The sequence below is a fragment of the Bidens hawaiensis genome, unplaced genomic scaffold (assembly GCF_021521415.1).
Source record: "Bidens hawaiensis isolate Kalapana, Puna unplaced genomic scaffold, B.hawaiensis_p1.1 tig00064350_1, whole genome shotgun sequence".
Classification (NCBI taxonomy): domain Eukaryota; kingdom Viridiplantae; phylum Streptophyta; class Magnoliopsida; order Asterales; family Asteraceae; genus Bidens; species Bidens hawaiensis.
The window spans coordinates 38,346-44,712 of NW_027501489.1; the positions used below are offsets into that span (position 1 = coordinate 38,346).

The window sequence follows — 6,367 nt, forward strand, 5'->3', positions numbered from 1 at the left end:
ACAATACCTTACTATATATCACCCTAGCCACCAACACTCTTTAATTCCAGGTTGTAGGCAGAGAGAAATTTTAGCCGATTGTGATGCTTGTGGGGAAAAACATAAAGGGGTCTTCTTTGATTGTTCCACGTGTTTTAGTTCTCTTATGCACAGTGACTGTGTTTTCAAGCCGAAAAGATTACTAATTCAAGATGTCACAAGCTGTCGTTTCTCTCATATTCATCCACTCATCCTTACGTATTCATTTCCAAGAGTATATCAAAAGGCAAAATTCGATCCTACATGTAGGGTATGTGAGAATTCTTTTCATGATAGTGAGAATCTTTGGGTTTATAGGTGCGAGAAATGTAGATATTATGTTCACCTTAAATGTACAAATCTGAGATTTGAGCCCTCCAGTTCAGGTAAATACGTTGCTTATTTTTATAATTAGTTAATTGCATAAAAATATAAAATACTATCAAGTTTATATATGATGTTTCTATGCAATTTTTATTCTACTTTAAAATTTTCAAATTTTATTAATCTACGTGAATTTATCCTTAATATTTAGTCTATTTAAATGTTTATGAACTAATGTCATTTTCATGTCCATCTTTAAACTATTTAAAAAACGGACATTAAATTAACATTACATATATATATAGGAGAAGTATAGTTTGAAAATCCTCTTGAGTTAAAAAAACCCGTAAAAACCCTATGTAACATCGTTTTTTTTAACATGTAATATATATTGTTACATTTAATACAAAACATCGAAAACATAAAAAAAAATGTTTTGCTATTTTTTTTACATTTTTTTAGTAATTTATATATATGTTTTCAGGAGAGAGAAATTGTAAGAAAACTTTAGCATTTTTTATTAACTTTAATTGTGAATCACAAGATTTAATCTTTAATTAAAAACATGTGGTTGAGAATGGTTTTCTAGAGTTTTCACAACTCAAGTGGGTTTTTATTCTAACCTAACCCTATATATATATATATATATTTGTTTAACATGGGGAGATTTCAAATGAGAACCCTTTTGAGTTTTAAGAACTCGAAAGAACTCAGTGTAACGATTCTTTTTTTGGAATTTTTTTTACATATGCGTAATATATGTAGGTTACATACACGTAAAAAAATTACAGAACTTTTCACGCACCGAGTCGACTTTTTACACATGTGTAACGGACGTAAAAGTTAGTGTAACCACTTACATCTTTATTATCTCTCATACTTTGACTTTTTTGTCAGATTTAATATCAACCACATATTCTAATCCATTTAATTAAATGTGTGGCCTAGAATTAAGTTCTTAAGTTCTTACAACTCAACATGATTCTCAAAAAATCCCTCCCCGTTTAACATTAGCGTCAAATACTTGACATGGTAAGAATTCTTTCTCAACTATTTAAAATTTCAAACAATTTAAACATTTCTTCCATCCATTTATTTGGTTCTTCCATGAGCTAGCTCTTTCAAGTTGTATTGTTATACTCAATTTTAGTGTTGGTTCATGATTAGGTGCGGTTGGAACCTCAAAAAACTATCAAGATGAAGACCGTAGTATAATTTTACGCCTCCCGTTCTTCAATCAAACTCAAAATATGTTCACAAAGCTCTTTTCTGGAGAAACTAATGCGAAGAGCATAACTCATGAGAGTCATCAACATCCACTCATTCTTGTGGAGACAATGACTAGCGAAGATTTATGCGATGGATGTTCGAGACCAGTCATGGACATGCCCTTTTACAAATGCAACACAAACGGATGCAAATTTGTTCTCCATGAGTTGTGCACCCGATTGCCCAATAGTCTAGAAGGCCATGCAGGTGAATCAAAACATACCCTTAGCCTCTTGCAGGAGGCACGCCGTCCTATTGTGCTCTGTCGTGTCTGCAACCTCTTTTGCAAAGGATTTTTTTACACGTGTTCATTTTGTAGATCTTACAATGTGGACATTGTGTGTGCACTCAAAATTGAAACAATCACACACAAATCTCATCTGGATCACATACTTTCAAGAGGTGAGGCAAGATTGCACAAAGATTATTGTCGTATGTGTTTGTATGGTTTCACGTCTAAGAAAGAAACTTCATTTAGCTGTGATATTTGTAATTTTCATCTACATCCCGAGTGTGCAGTCTTATTACCTGAGACAATTAGTCACAAGTATGATAATCACCCGATGACCCTACGTTACTCCCCTGTTGAAGACCACGAGGGTGATTATTTTTGTGAAGTTTGCGAGGAGGAACTTAATCCATATATTTCTTTCTACCATTGTCATGAATGTGTACAGTCCATACATTCAGTTTGTGCTGAGTTAAAACCTCGGCCCGAATCATATAACTTGTATGGCTTAAGTGAGAAAGGTGGCTTGAAATACTACAATCAACAGGGTAATTTTCACGACCATCCTCTTTCGTTAGTCGAATGGACTCCAAGTGATAGTTGTCGATTGTGCACTTCAAGCTTAAGGAATCGTTACATCTTGAAGTGTCAGCAATGTGGGTTTGCAATGCATTCATTTCATCTCTTCTTATAGATCATAGAATATACCATCTTAAAGTCTATAGGAATGTTATTCTGGCTAATGATGCTTCTTTTATTCCTTGTTTTGTTTTTTAAGTGTACTGATTGCTTATAGTTCAATGATTTACTTTTTATAATAAATGTATTTGTAATGGATGAAACCTCTTTTTATAATAAATGTACTGACATACTTTTTTTTATTGTTTAATAGTGTTTCACGAGTTCTCTCAACTCAAGTATGTGTTCTAAAAACAAATTTATATTAGTATTGTAATATTATAGTTTTTTAAATCATATTTCTACACATTAATACTTAATAAAAAAAACAAGAGCCAGTATTGAAACTACTCATTTCAACCGGCACTATAATTACCTGTTACACATTTTATCCCACTACACAACCCAATGTATATAGATATTGGATTAGTGAGATTATAATATTGATGTGTGCATGTATACTGGGGCTTTTTTTGACACATACTTTGGAGAGGATACCATCTCAAAACAGCCAAAATCCGAGATTATAGAAAATGCCATGAATACGGGATGAGAAGGTGCGAATTCTTGCATCCTTCCTTTCTCGAAAGGGTTAATTAGTTCCGGATCCAATTGTTGATATTACACTTAAAACATAAGTTAATATCCATAGAGTTCAATTTGTTTGTAAGATTAATCATAAAAACCCGGTAATCTTGCCATCGTAAACTTGTAGTTTGTGACATGAAAATAACAATGCTGTTAGTTTTTTGGTAATATGTCTGTTGCAGGCTGGTCAATTTCGGTATATGAAGGCCTAGCACAAGTCCATCTAACAAACGTTGAGTTCCTCTATGAAAAAAAAAAGGCGATCTCAAACAGCTCACGACAAGTAAAATGTTGACTCCGTGGGCTTAATAAAAACAAGTGGAGATGCAAGGGGTATCGATCCCCGTACCTCTCGCATGCTAAGCGAGCGCTCTACCATCTGAGCTACATCCCCTTTTCATTATTGTTACTTCAGTTAACTTATCTTTATTGAAAGTAGTTTAATTTAGTCTAAATATTACATTTTTTAGTTAGTTTAATCCATAGATCTTTAAAACATATAAAAAGACTTCCACTGTATTCATATTAATCCTGTTCGAGATATGAAATTATAGGCTAACTGAAATTTTTCGATTTTATTACAAGTACCGGGTGTTATGTGAAGCCCGTATTTTTGTGTTGCAGATGAACCGGACACCGACAATGACTGCTTAAGAAGTTTTAGTTATCTTTTCTCAGAGGATATTCCGATACAAGCGGTAATAATATGTTTTTTTGTATATATTATTTTTGATACATTACAAAACGATTATTAACGTTAGCAATTTTCAGGAAACCACGATAAAATTTCAGAGAACAGCTAATGGGTATCTTGTCACCGAGAGTGAGTTTCTCACCATAATGAATGCTTAGCATTGACTGGTCAAATAGGTAAGTTTTTGTATGGGTCGGGTTGTTTGATCCGAAACACTTATTGTACATAATTTTTATAAATAATTTTTTTTAGAAGAATGATTTTCTTATGTGTTAAATCACTGTACTCTTCAATTTGGAGAACCCCGATAACATGACTAATGTCAATACTAAAATAATATTGTTTTAATAATATTCTAGCATTATAAATAAAATGATTTTGGAAATTTTAAGCAATTAAAGATGCACTTTTTGCAACTTTTTGACTCCTTTGACATGTTTGTTTTCTGTTTAACAAATTTCTTTGATTTTACCCTTTTGACCCATTAGGTATCAAAACTTTGAGTTGGGTTGTAACTTTTTGAACCATTTGTTTGACTTGTATACAGTTGAAGGCAATCGGATTGGTGTAGTCCATAGCAGGGATTTATGCAGTAAATCGTTTATTCTTGTCTTCATACTTTTTTGCAGTTAGCCATTTTAACCCTTTTACTAATAAGTGAGTCGATTTGGATTATGTTTTATCTCAATCGGGTCATATTGTAATATTGAGTAAAATAAAAGAATAACAAGTAACAAGTTAAGTGGGTCAAAACTCAAAATTCAACCAAAGTATTTTAGCTCCATTCAACCTTAGATCCTTTGATTCAAAAAATTACATTAATAATATGGGAAAAGTTGAAATGCAAAGGAAGACAAAAACGAAATGTATGAGAAGGATTTGTGGCCACATAAAAAACAATTCAAAAAATAAATTTAAAAAATTAATAAAAAAATCATAACTCAAAATATAAATTAAAAACGAAAAAAAATATATATATATATATTTCCTTCGTCATTCCCGTTCCGAAAAAAAAGGACGAAAAGACACGGTGCCGAAAAAAATACGCGATGTCGAACATGAACAAACAACACAATGATAAATAAAAAAAAGACATAATAGGTCGCAAAATTTAACACAATGCTGAACAAAATATAACACAATGTTGAGTAATATAACACAATATCAAGAAAAAAGACACAACGTCAAGGAAAAAAGATACAATCAATGACAAAAATAAACAAAAAACACAATGATTTTTTTTCTTCAACATTGTGTCTGTTTCGAAGGTTTTTTTTTAGAACGATAAAGATGGTGGAAACATTTTTGTGTTTTTACATTTTTTGTTTTTTTATTAAATTTGAGTTATGTTTTTTTTAATTAATTTTTCATTCTTTTTTTGAGGGTTTTTTTTTCTGTAAATCCCTTTCATATTTTTCATTTTTGTCCCCCTTTTTAGAATAACATGACCCTAATAATATACGTTTTGTATTCATATTCAACACATATTTGTTACTTTATAAAAAAGATTAGTTCTTGATCCGACCTGTTTCAACCCGTGCTAAAATAGCTCATTTTGATATGTGCTTGTATATTTCTTTGACATGTACATTGGGGATAGTCCTGTTTCAAAGCAGACAAAAACTGAGATCAGAAAAAGTGTCTCAAATATAATGAGAATATATGTTATTTTGTGCATCCTGATTGTAAAGAATCTTCTCTCTGTAGTTGTTAATTTGTTGAACCATCATTATATTTGTAGTTTGTGAGGTGAAAATAACGATAGGCTTTTTTTGTAGAAAGTTGTCGGTTATCCGTTAGAAATCTCTTGGTAATATATTTCAAATTAGATTACCCACGACTGTATTTCCATTTATTGTCAACAAATGGGGCCATTAATAATACTATTTTGCCATTTTAGTGGTATGAATTAATATTCTTTTCTTGTTTAATTCAGATAAAAAAACAATGGAAGAAGAAACCACCTTAACAAATGTAAATATGAAAATAGACAAATTGCTAAGTTTCTAAGAAAAGAATAAAGGAGAGGAATGAGTTGCTACAAGTAATAAGATGATTTAATTACATATCACGCAATGTCAGGAGCACGTCAAGGAGAATCACTTGGACATTTAGTGTCTGTTTGGTTGGACCGAATAACAAGGGAATGAAATAGAATAATTAATTGCATTTTCATATTTCATTATGAAGAAATAATTACCTATTTATGTTTTTTGATATATGTTTTTATTCTATATTTTTATTCGAGTTGTCATTTTGCATGACATATTTAGAAAAGGTAATTATTTATTGTATTTTTATATTTTAAGAAATTAATATCATTTAATTTGTCAATTTTTTCATCTGTCGCGAATCTAAATGTATATTTTGCTTCTATTTAGACTTATTAAAATATATAAGAATATTATATTAGTAAAAATGGAAGAATTAGCCTGAGAAAGTATTAAAAAAAAACCTCAAATGAGATTTAAAAAGAAAAACTAATTATTGTTAAGTTTAAAAGTTTAAAAAAAATACTCTTGTTCTACTATAGATTTATGCTATTATAGATTTTAAACTAAAGAAAG

General features: G+C 30.7%; 1 non-coding gene across 1 annotated transcript; it reads right to left on the bottom strand.

The window, feature by feature from the left end:
• Positions 1–3,425: 3,425 nt before the first annotated feature.
• TRNAA-AGC (transfer RNA alanine (anticodon AGC)) lies at positions 3,426–3,500 on the bottom strand. The gene has a single exon. It is a non-coding gene; the product is annotated as a tRNA-Ala (tRNA).
• Between the last annotated feature and the right edge of the window lie 2,867 nt (positions 3,501–6,367).